General features: G+C 40.5%; 1 pseudogene; it reads left to right on the forward strand.

Annotated features, from left to right (window-relative positions):
* The first annotated feature begins 3,010 nt into the window (after nt 1-3,010).
* The window catches only part of LOC147456465 (protein STICHEL-like), a 35,320-nt pseudogene continuing 25,049 nt past the window's right edge, over nt 3,011-13,281 (forward strand).

A 13,281-nucleotide genomic window follows, 5' to 3' on the forward strand; every position in this document is an offset into this window, starting at 1 on the left:
CTCAAAAGTTGCAGGACCATTACATGACCTAACAAAGAAAAACGTTAGGTATACATGGTCTACCAAGGAGAACAATGCTTTCGAAAAGATTATCTCTCAACTTGTGTTACACTACCGGATCTCTCAAAGCCATTTGAGATCCAATGTGATCCTTGTGGTGATTGCCTTGGAGCTGTTTTGCTCCAAGAAGGGCACGCCATAGGCTATGAAAGTCGAAGGCTCGACCCCGTTGAGCAAGCTCTAGGCATATACGAAAAGGAGCTACTCGCAGTTCTACATGCCTTAGACTCATGGAAGCACTATTTATTAGGGACTCTTTTCATTCTGCGAACGGATCACCAAAGTCTTAATTACTTTATGACGCAGACCAAGCTCTCCGACAAACAAATGAGGTGGGCAAATTTCCTTTCGCAATTTCATTTTCATATTGCTCACATTGCTGGCAAGCATAATCAAGTAGCCGATGCACTCTCAAGATGGCCGAGAGTGAATGCGGTTTCCATAGCAACTCACAATGATATATCTTCTATGATAGATGAGTATGCTATTGATCCTAATTTTAGAGATGTGATTTCAGTCCTTGCATTAGGAAAGAAAGAAGAACCATTTACTCTACAAGATGGTTATCTTCTCTATGGCAATAGACTATGCATTACTAACTCACTATGTGAGAAAGTAATGTATTAATCTCATGCTCCTCCTTATGCATGGCATAGAGGGATTCAATCTACTCTAAAAAGGATTGAAACATATTTCTATTGGCCTACCATGAAAGCAAACATACAAGAGTATGTTTCTAAATGTGTTGTATGCCAAAAGACGAAGTTTGATAGAGGAAGCAACTTGGATTGCGTCAATCTTTACCAATCCCTAATTCACCATGGGATTGACTAAGTCTTTGGATTGCCTAAGTCTATCCATGGGAATACGGGAATATGGACGATAGTAGACATGTTTAGTAAACAAGCTCATTTTATACTAGTTAAAAAAACTATCAGAGCCCATCAAATGGCAACCCTCTTCATATCACAAATCTTCAAGTACCATGGCTTGCCAATGTCCATAGTGTCGGATAGAGATCCTAGAATGACCAGTAACTTTTGGAAGGGTCTCTTTGAGAATTTAGGGACAAGGCTAAATTTTTCTTTTGCCTATCACCCACAAACGGATGGCCAAAGTGAAATAGCTAACCTAACAATTCTTGATCTACTAAAAGCCTATGTAACAGAAGTAGATCAAAGGTACAATGGGAGAAGTCTTTACCCTTAGTGGAGTATACCTACAATAACACTACACATACTTCCATGGGAAAAGCACCTTTCGAGGTAATTGAGGGAAGATCAAAAAGCTCCCTGCTACTTAAGGTACACGGGAAGATCTTCGCGGCAGATGTTCTTGTGGGAACTGGCTCGAAGCGGGAGGGCTTACGTTCTCCAAAGAGAGACGGAATCTGCTGCACTAATTAATGTCACAACCCTGCTCGATCTCGCCTTGGTGCTATTAATTGCGATTTGGTGTGCCTGTCTTAGATCACTTCATACACTTTATCATTTTTTCTTTGGCCATCTTCAACGTGATATGAGTTATGAGGTATTGATCACGATTTTCTCTTTAAGCTTAGACTTGGGGGGCGGGGGGGGGGGGGGGGGTAGGTTTTGTCTCACCGGCAGGTTCTGGGTGCGAATGGACCTAGAAAATGGAGCTGGCACCTCTCGGGAGGGGTTAAATCCAAAGGGCAGTGGCAAGCCCTTAGATGCGGACTTCGTGCTTATAATGGAAAGTAGGAAAAGGGTGAATGATTTTGAGATTGACACCTTCATGTCTAAGAAAGTTATGAAGTAGACGATTGACTCTAAGGCTAATTCATCCAATCAAGAGAAGTTAAAGTTATCAACGTTGGTGCCTATACATTATCAGAGCAAGTTATCCACGGGGCAATCATGCAAACTCAAAATAAAGCGGAGGATAGGTACGTGATGCAGGTGGAATTCAATCATGACCCTTCAATTAGAAGAAAGGAGATGTGTTGTGCTCGCTCAGTGGTGCTATATTTTATGTACCGACGTATGTAGACCTAAGGCCTATGGGAGTGGGCGGCAGCGATCGACTAGCAAACAAAAATGCGATCGGCTAGCTCACGGCAGCTGGAAAAAGTTTCTATTTTGGAGGATGTGCTTCTGAAAAGAGTGTGCAAGAGCAGGCATACGGGGAGCTTCTCATTTGTGTATGATATGCCGTGGACACCAGAGTTCTGTCCAAATGAGGAATTTATGGACTATTTCCCGGTGTGGGTCACTTTCAAGGGTTTTCCTCAATGGCTTCAAGATCATGTCGACTCCATACAGGGCAATCATGCAAACTCAAAATAAAGCGGAGGATAGGTATGTGATGCAGGTGGAATTCAATCATGACCCTTCAATTCGAAGCATGGAGATGTGTTGTGCTCGCTCAGTGGTGCTATATTTTATGTACCGACGTATGTAGACCTAAGGCCTATGGGAGTGGGCGGCAGCGATCGACCAGCAAACAAAAATGCGATCGGCTAGCTCACGGTAGCTGGAAAAAGTTTCTATTTTGGAGGATGTGCTTCTGAAAAGAGTGTGCAAGAGCAGGCATACGGGGAGCTTCTCATTTGTGTATGATATGCCGTGGACACCAGAGTTCTGTCCAAATGAGGAATTTATGGACTATTTCCCGGTGTGGGTCACTTTCAAGGGTTTTCCTCAATGGCTTCAAGATCATGTCGACTCCATAGCTGCATTGCTAGGAAGAGTGTTGCTCACTCCAAAATTGTGACGAGTAAGGTCTAGCCTAGTCATAAAGGTGTGCTTACTATGGAAGATGAGCAAGCCCATCCCCAAATATCTAGATTTGATCATGGGAAATTTTGGTGCATACTGACAAGAATTATCCTTTTGCATCTTTCCCAAATGCCTACTATGAGTGTTGTAGAATTGGACACTATGCCAGGGATTGTCCAAAGGTGGTAATTGCCCCTATCTAGAGGATCATGACTACTTGGAGGTGGGTCACTAGAGAGTTCATGCCTTCAGCAGATGTTGATAAGATGGAAGTAAAGACCATTGAAGAGGCTGGGACAAGTGGGGAGGTGGCTAAAGAGAAGGATTGCCCAACAATGGAGATGCAAGAGGAATCAACAGCGTCGTCGGTCCCTCTATTAAGGTAAGTATGGAGAATAAAGCTGAGGAGAAGCAGGACAAACCAGAGCCGATGGATAATCCTGTCATTGCGTCACAATTAACAAGTGTATCTAGTCAACCTGAGTCGAATGCAAGTGAAACATAGGGCATACAAATGGAACTCATTAGTCATCTGGTGGAGGTCAAGGGTATAAAGACAAACACTCTTAGCTTGTGTAAGCAAAAGGTGAAGAAAAGATGATGCTTTCGACTCTCCTTCCCTTGGCTTGGTGGTCAAGGGGTGGGTTGTGGCAGGGCCTTCTCCTCGAAAAGTCAAGCTGTGTCTCTTGATGTTTTCTATGGTCTAAGGGTGGCTCCCTTTATCAGCTGATGTACGAGGTGGTCCTTTGGATTAGTGGACGTTGTTAGACACCATGGCTTGGTGGAGCATGGCCTTCATTGTAACTTTTTATTTTTGGTTTATATATAAATATACTCACTAATGTGAGTTTTATATTAACCAAAAACAAAACCTAATCCCAATAACTCTCGTCACCTTTAGACTTTAATAGGCCTTCTTGACTCCTCACCTTGTTTTTTGAGAAAAATTGAAATTGTATTAGAAAAGAAAATTAAAACTAGTCTTGCTTGGTTGGCCTTCTCTACACTATATCACAAGGGTGAGTTCAAAAGGGATTAATGGTTGGGGCAACCATAGGGAGACATGTACATCATTGTCCATTGGATTGGGCGGTGAGAGCATGGCCCGAATTTATAGATCCACCTGCGTTTACAAAATGACACACCCAATCACTTTTATTTCAATGAACATATGTGGATGTAGTGGTTAGAGCACATGGCTTGCTATGGGGCGGTAGTGGATTCAAGACTGTGTCATGAACCAATACAAACTTACGAGCTACCCAATTTACTTTTCACCCCAATTTTACAAATATGCAATGGACGGTCCACATGCTTCCCACTGTAGATCCCATTTGAAACATCCCCATGTGATATAGTGGAGGGTTAACATTGCCATAGGAATTTGTTGATGCTATTTAGTATTAATGTGTCATCAAGTCTTGCGAGTCAAAAACAATATGTTTACATGTTTTGGAGTTTTGTGTAGAGAGACTAGGGAATACATACTCAACCATGTGTGCCTAAACCTATCCTTGCATTACTTGCAATCCACACCAAAGCAATGATCATGCATAATTCCCACTCCCTTCAATTGAGATTAGGCTTTGGGGCACTAGGGAAGACTTTTTGTGTATGCACACTATGCCACTTGCAAGTTAGAGAGTCTAGCCATCCTATCCTACTTGAATGCTTAGCTTCTAGCTTGCTTTTGATCTCAATCAGACCACTCCACATACCTTTCACTTCCAACCAGTTTGTGGACCCTCATTTTCCACCCCCATATCTACGTTCAATTAGCTCAGCATATAACATGTGATATGCTCCTCATCCAAAAGGGACCCTCATGTAAAACTTGCACTGTGTGGATGTTGCAAATATATGGGCATCTTTCACAAAGGTTGTGCAATTAATGAATCTTTCAAGCACTACTCTAGAGCAAGTAAAGAATTTTAAGAAGCACAATGTGAACTCATTAGGACCACTCTAGTCTATTCGGCATGGGTGCAACATATATTGTTTGCCCATGGTGCATACTTTATGAACACATATGGATCGTTCAATATGGAGCACTCAAAGAAAGGAGAAATCTCATTATCGTGGTAAGGGAGAGCTTTCATGAATGCAAATGGATCATTCAATATGTGGATCACTAAAGGAATGGAGATATATCATTATTGTGCAAAGGGGGTCCATTTTAACAATATCAATTATGGTGGTGGCAACACACCATCTAATTATCTTGCCAAGGTATTTCACTGATTTTTAGGACGACCTTTGGATGCACTCTAACTTGGCCGCATCAACAATTCTCGACAATGGCATAGGTCCCAAGGGCCTCAAACTCATAGCCCATGGCATGCCACAAGAATCCATCAAGAAATAGTTTGGGTGTGTCGTAATGAATCATAGGTTACTTTTTGCTAAGTAATCGGATAGTATGAAAAGTTGATTTGTGAACCTGTTGTTCTTTTTCTTTTTGTACTATAAAAAGGCATGAAGAGATCATTTTTTACTTTACCTCTTGCATAGACAAGAATGGCATGCACAAAGAACATCAAAAAGGTCACCTACGCAAAGAAGGCCGCCCGCAAGTGCCAAGAGGCACAAAGCTCCACGAAGAAGAAGGGCAAAGGGAAGGCAAAGCAAAAGGAGCCACAACAGGTTTGGGGCGTGGAAAGGGATTGAAACAACCTAGAACCAATGCTAGATCATGCAAATTGTTGAAGAAGCCCATTCATGGCAAGGACAAGGTGCTAAGCGAGCAGAATAGCAACGATACTTCTTCTAGGATTCACTCTAATCAAGAGGATACAGAGCATGAGGACACCAATGAGGAGCACTCGGAAGACAAAAAGTTGTAGAGAGGAATTAAAATGTGGCTCCATGGGACCATGATGAAATCCCAACTCTCAAAGAACAAAGAAGAGAAGGTTGTAAAACATTGCTAACACCATTGGGGCCCCTCCCAAGTGATAAGGAGGACTCAGATCAATGCAAGTAGGTGGTACCACGGTGTGCACCCGTGGGGGTTGTTCCACTGATGAGGAGGAACAATGCAAGTAGGTGGAACCACGACATGAAACTGTAAGGGTTGTTCCACTGATGAGGAGGGCTCAATGATTGTGGAAGTGGTGCAAGTAGATGGCACCATGGCATGCATCCGTAAGGGTTGTTCCACCGATGAGGAGGGCTCAATCGTAGAAGCAGTGCAAGGCTTTTGCTAAGATATGACACTATCAGAAGACAATAGCATTGCTAATATGCAAGGCCCCTTGGAGATAAATAATTCAAAGCTATAAGATGGACATGTGGATGTAGGAAGTGGCTTTGGAAGCGATACAAGAAGACGTTGAAGCATACCTCACTGGTCTCTTTCTTGGGAGGGTGTACTATTTAGAACCCACCTATATAACATGCGTTCAAAAGGTAATTAAAAAACCCTTTTTAACATATTTGAATGAATAAAATGATCCCTTATTTTAGGATTCTTTTCTAAAATGAAATATAAAAACCATTTTTGTTAATGTATCTCTATTAATTTTCCCAAAATGTTTGCATTAGCGACCTCCCCTACTAAACTCGCGTGATATACCCTCGAGGTCTCTTTGAAGGGACTAATCTTTGTGCCATCCATGCTAAGTAAGTCACAATACAAGCGAAAGAGATGTAACTCGCCCGTCGATTGTGCCATGAGCATGATTAGATCTTTGTGTATAGTTTTGTGAGCCCTACTTTATCCTGATTTTGTAATGCAGCACCAAATTTTTGTAAATCTTGTAAACAAGCAACTAACGTCTGCATGCATGGAAGTAATAATGTTATGCCACTTTTAGACATTCAATTGTATTGATGGATCCTATTTGTAATTCACATTTAAATTTGTGTTGAAAATTTTGCTAGTTCTTAGATATAGAATGGGCCTTGTAGTATCCTACCCTCTATCCATATGTAGTGTGCTATCATCCTCATCAACAACACTTGGTCAAAGTTTTGGTCTTGTTTCAAGGGGCACTATCTGCAATGAGGCTTCAATTGTTGCTTCCTCCTGGTCAGACTCATGCAGAGACCCTAAACCTATATCTTGACTATTATTATCATCATGAAGCTCTATCTTCCTCCACACATTAAAAGCCATGGACTTGTATACACTTCATTATCAAGGGTAAAGATCCTTCTCACTTCTACCTTTTTGCCAAAAATAGAGGTGGACCAAGTGAAGATTGACATCGAGGTTATGCATGAACTGAGGTCTCAAAAGGAATGAGCGAAATCGACAATATTCAAAAAAACTTAAATAGTTTCACAAACAACAGTATTATTATTCAATCTCTGAACACAACATGGTTTGCCTCTCATCAGGAAGATATTTTTAATGACTCAAGCGTGATGTCATCACACATTCTCTGTCTCCAAGAAACAAGAGTAGACACAGTCCCTGGCAAATTTAAAAAGTTCAAAATCATTGCCACAAAAGGACAATCAAGAATGATGATGCTACATAGTAAGCAAATAAAATTACATCATGACAAAAAATTCATCTCCAATCAGTTGGAAATAATATTTGCAGCCTTCACATTTAGAAGCAATTTCATGATACATGTGATGTCTATTTATCAAAACTTGTTATCTAAAAAAAAAATCTTCTTTGAGACATTGAGACGGATATCTCAACACAAAAAATAAGCAATTGATTACTTATCATCAGCGGCCTTAATATATCAACAAGTACGGAGAACTCAACTTACAACAAACTAATTCTTCTACTTGGGATGTATGGTTTCTAACAAGGCATCAAAAATCCAACAACAATTCACATATCAAAATTGAATTATATTTGAATTGGACCACATCTGTACTGTGTCACAATAGGAACAAATTATTGTTATTGGTCAGATCATTCAATAATATATGGGTGAAAGCATGTATAGGTGGACAACTTTTGCCACTATATAGTATATAGTTTTTGGGGTTGAGAAAATAGGTGGTTTAGGCATTTGAAACAGTGGGATTAAATTCAAAATTTATGGAAAAAAAGGGTTAAAATTTGACGTGTACTAAGTGAAAGCGCTTAGTGGTTAATGATCACCTCAAGGTACTTTCAAGAAATTAATGCAAATATTCTCTCGAGTCTCGTCCCTCCCTCTCTGTCTCGCTCGTTCCTCCCCCCTCTCTCTGTCTCGCCCGCACCATTCAGGTTTTTGATTCCCTCTTTCCTCCCTCCTTTGCGTTTCTCTGCTAGCCGAAGCAACAAGCAACAACATCACAGCAACAGTAAGCAAATTCAGTAGGAGTACTTTTTGCTGGGTTGGTCATCAGCTTCAGTAAAAATCCCCTGCAATAGCAACAGGTATGTGGCATCATGTAGCTTGAAGCATTCTATCTCGAATGTTGGTTGAATTTGAATGTGGCTGGTTTTCCTAGGTAGCATTTCCAGGTAGCATTGATCCATGTTTTAACATGCTTCATGCAGATGTAGAAGCGTTGTATGCTTGTCTTTGAATGTGTGGCAAGATAGGGGGACTTGGCCTAGTGGTTAAAGTGAATGGGCGGGTGTGTAAGGACCCAGGTTCAACCCCTGGCGATATGGTCTGCCCTCTGTTGGGGAGGGTATTGCAAAAAAAAAAAAAAAAAGAATGTGTGGCAAGATAATCGTGGATTGTAACTATTAATAATGCATGTGTGAGTTTAGAATTTATTTCTGGAATGTATATGCATTGTGCACATCTAATTGATCACCCTTGTGAATGCTTTATAAAAATGCATCATCCAGTTTGAAGCATCATGCAGCTTAAAGCATGAATGCAGATTTTATCAACTGTGTGTGCATGCTTATATGAATGCATCATGCAGGTTCAAGCATGAAGGCATTTAACTATTGATGTTGTATCTATGTGGCATTTGTGATTTTTCATGATGAAGAATTAGGCTACAAAAGGACCTTCAGACTCTGACAAGGGTACACCTAGGAAGGGAAAGAGCTCTACGTAGGAGTCGCCTATCAAAACAGGTTAGATGCATCATGTATGCATTTCTAAAATTGGTTTTATGTCTTGTAAAATTTTTGAATTTTTTGCACATGCATGCTACAAGAAGAACTTCCGAGTCCCCCATGGGTACACCTAAGAAGCAAAATGTTCAGCAGGTTAGATGCAGGTATTTCCCCCATGGATTCAATCAAAGTGTTGCTTTAGTAGGAAAAAGTAGTGTGCACACCACTAGTAAATATCAAGTGGGTGAACCCCACTTTTTATGGGTACAACACCACTGATAGGCTGTGTTGAAGTGGTGCACCTGTAGCATCCTTTAAAGTTGGGCATAAACCATGGTTGCATCACTACATAGTTATGCTGATATGGTACACCATCTCTTAAAAGTGATACTAGACCACTTTAAAGTGCTAGGCATCACTAAAAAGAGGTAAGGCTCTAGTAAAAACTGGTGATACAATGGGTGCATCACTTTCCAATGGAAAACCCTAACTATTTTGTGGTGAAGCATCACTTTTAAGCGAAGCATCACGATGGTGCACCACTTTTCAGTGGTTCTACACACTTTTAAGGTACCGAATAACGTTCTAGTTAAGAAGCACCACTTTATAGTGGTGAAGACCACTATAAAGTGGTCAACATCACTATAAAGTGGTGAACACAACTATAAAGTGGTGCTTCTTAACTAGAACGTTAATCGGTACCTTAAAAGTGTGTAGAACCACTGAAAAGTGGTGCTTCTTAACCTGAACGTTATTTGGTATAAAGTGGTAAACACCAATAAAGTGGTGTTCACCACTTTTTGTGGTTCAAATCACATTTAAGTGGTGGTGCGTGATGGTCAACCACTTTCAGTGCTGTAGAACCACTTTTTAGTGATGCTTTACAAAAGTGCAATAATCTTTAGTTCTGCATCTTTGCTAAAAGTGGTGGTTAAGTGCTTTTAAGTGATGAATCTTTACAAGGAGATACCACATTCTATTGGTGTAGCACCACTTTTTAGGAGTGTAGCACCAGTTTTAAGTTGTGTACAACAATTCACATCGGTGTAGCACAACTGAATAGTGGTTCAGCCCACTTTTATGTGCTGGAGCACCACTTTAAAGTGGTGAAGAAACACCAAAAGGTGATGTATCACCAGCAAATAGTGGTGTAGTAGGACTTTTTAGTGTTAGCTAACCAGTTTTAAGTGGTTGAGAACCATTTAGTGGTACACCACCACTTAAAAATTTTGCAGTACCACTGAGAATGGTGCAGAAATCATTTCAACCACTTCTTATTGTTGATAAAACAAGTTTAATTATGGGTCATTACATACTAACATGCATTCATATATGTTTTTACAGGGAGGGGGACAGTACCACAAGTGGCCTTACCCACTCAAACAAAATTTTCCTTCACCAAGGAATATTTTCATTCCAAATATGGGCTATGCTTGGTTGGCCAGGATCCGAAGCTCCTATGTGATGATGATTTCTCAGATGAGGAGTGGCTTAGGGTATGGCTTTACAAGCGCCACCAAAAGGAGAAGACGCATTTAAAGGGGCTGAGGCATGAAATGTATGAAGAATGTCTCCTGCTATACCACAAAGTATATCAAGGAGCTCCCCCAAACAACGAGGTAGACGTGCATTTTGCACATGGATTTACGAGGCAGAAGTGCAAGGGTGCTGAAGATTCTGAAGGTTTAGTTGCATGGGATGTGTATGTTGAAGGTGTTATCAAAATGTTACGCCAACAGAAAACTTTAAACAGGAAATTGGAGAAATGAAGGTCCACAAACGGTCCATGTCTTGCAAGCAAGTGGAAATTTAATGCAGAAAATATGCCTAATTACATTGATAGTACTGGCACAAGCTTTGACTGGCAGACATACTCAGGTGGACATCAATTTTTAGGGTAGGCTAAGGAGGAATTTCTAAAGAAGCGGGTCAAATGTTTCCTCGACTACATTTTCTGCGTCAATGATTGATGTAGTAGCTATTTCTAACTTGAAGGCTAATGCTGCTGAAAAGTTAAAAGAGAAGCAGCAATGTCTCGAAGCAATAAAAATTGCTTTAGATCAATCAAAGACAAAGAGAGATGAGCAGGTTGGTTGATGCGAGGCACCGCCAAGATCATAGAGAGACTGAACAAGGATATGGAGGAACTTGAGTTGCATGAGGCTGGGCTTGTACCAAACAAGGAAGCAATGGCAAAGCTTGAGACCTTGATTCAAATAAGAAAGGAGGCTCTGAAAGACATGGGACTTGATATTGAAGTGCACAATCTCGATAACCTAGGTGAAGAGACAACACAATTACAGGTATATAAGCTTGATTGATTCACCTAGTAGTAGTTGATATTACTTAAAAGTGGTTAAACTCTAATTAGAAAAAAATGGTTAGAGACCATTTTATATGGTAAAAGACCACTTAAATGTGTTCATATAACACTCTTAAGTAGTACCACATAAAGTGATGAAGACTCTTGAAAGTAATGCACAAACACTTATACTGTTTTATAAAGTACGCAGTGCTATTTTTTTACAGGGTTAGCATGATACTTTGTTATGGGAAGTAGAAGTGGCGACAGGGCATCTTCGATTTGTGGAAACGATTATTAATTTGTCCAAGTCAAGAATGCCTATCCTTCCTGTCAGGCCGCCTGTTCATTTGGGATCGGACAATAGCTGTTGTTGGAGGGTCGCCATAGCATACGCATCTCCCACAAAATCTATCAATCCGGAGAGAGAGAGAGAGCATGACCCGGCTAGGGCTTGGAGGCATCACACAAAGAATGTGCGAGAGCGTCATCGGATGCAAAGATTGAGAGGATTCAAGAGCGTGCATCCTCCAATGCAAATAGAAATCATCCCAAATCAACTAATACTAATCGCACATCAAGCATCAATACAAGCAATCATCTACACACATCAAGCAACGAAGTGAAACACACTAATCTTGGAGCCTCTCAAGCACAACTCTAATTACATGCATTGACGATTAAGCACACAAGATCGCATTCAAGTCAGCCACCCCAACCATGCCAATCATGGTGTCCAAATCAAGTCACACATAATCAAATTAAGCTCAAGGCTTCTTAAACCTACACACACACAAACATACCATTAGAGGACAACTCTAATCCCTCAATCACAAGTACGCCCACTCCACTTAATCGAGAGAGTTAGATAAGGACTCCACTAATCGGAGTAGCTTAGCATAAGTAAGAGTTAGATTAGAAAAGATCAACACTTCAAAACAATGAAGGAAAGTAGAGAAACATGATTGATGACATAATGAAGGCTAGATTAATTAAGAGAGGATTACAGTAATTACATGTGATTAGCACTAGCTTTCTAGGCATGGGCATTAAGCTCAAAGGCTAGGCCATCAAGAGCTACTCTAGGGAGAGAGTTCTCAAAAGGACCACTCTAGAATGACCTCTCATTAAGCATAGGGCTCTTTTATAGCTTTGGGCCTCAAACCCTTCAACTATGGGATAAAGTGAACTCTATAGCCTAAACTCATACAACTTTGGAACTCCTAAATGAGCCCAAGCCCTATACAATGAAAAGTAAATATTGTGCACTATGACACATCCACAGCTTGGTGCATAATTGGTGTAGCCGTTAGCTGCTGCTAACACTCCCCCCTTCCTAATTTGGCACACGTCCTCGTGTGCCGTCAAGGTAGTCACGAAGGCATGTAGTCGTATGTCCTGGAGGTAGGTATGTTAAAAAGAGAAAGCATTTGATTAAGCACCACAAGCTATCATGGAGATTCAATATGAAGTACATTGAGCATGCAAGGTAATTTGCTGTAAAAATTAGAGTTTAATGTATGGCCAAATTTAAAGTATCATAAAGCAAAAAAACACTTAGACTATTGTAAAGATTAACCCTTCAAAAATTGCAAGTTTATGAATGCTAACACAAGTAGTAAAGTTATGAACCTAAATTAATGCAAACTCAAAATTATGCTTATCTAAAACCCAAATGTTTTATGCTTAATGCAACTTCCTACACCTAGACATGTTCTGGCTATAATTAGACTTCCTCACAATTAGTACAATGTCATTTAGGCACTTTTTTGAAAGCTCATGGAAGATTGATTTGCATATCATTGAAAAAATTAATTCACAACACAAGGCGACCATCCCATGGCAGGTCAAGCTACGACTTTCAGTTCCTTGTTATCCACAAGGCCTTCTCCAAAAGTCTACTAGCCTACCAAGGCGACAGCTAACCCCTATCAATCTAGGGCATCGGTTCAAGGCCTCAACAACGCATGCCAAGGTGGTCCCCCCACCTACCAAAGACTAATAAGGCGCTAGGTAACATTTAGACACATCACAACATGTTTAGTTCATGTGTCTTGGTGGCCATTTTTGGCCACTTCTTTTAGATACATTTGCAATTTGTGCATTTGATTTTTGCTTTATTAGCACATTCTTCCACCATTTAATAAATTCATATAGCATTTGGACTAAGAGATAGGGGAGTTTAATCTAACCTAGAACAAGCTGTG

This window comes from Adiantum capillus-veneris, chromosome 6 (genome assembly GCF_014529385.1).
Source record: "Adiantum capillus-veneris isolate H3 chromosome 6, ASM1452938v2, whole genome shotgun sequence".
Taxonomy (NCBI): Eukaryota; Viridiplantae; Streptophyta; class Polypodiopsida; order Polypodiales; family Pteridaceae; genus Adiantum; species Adiantum capillus-veneris.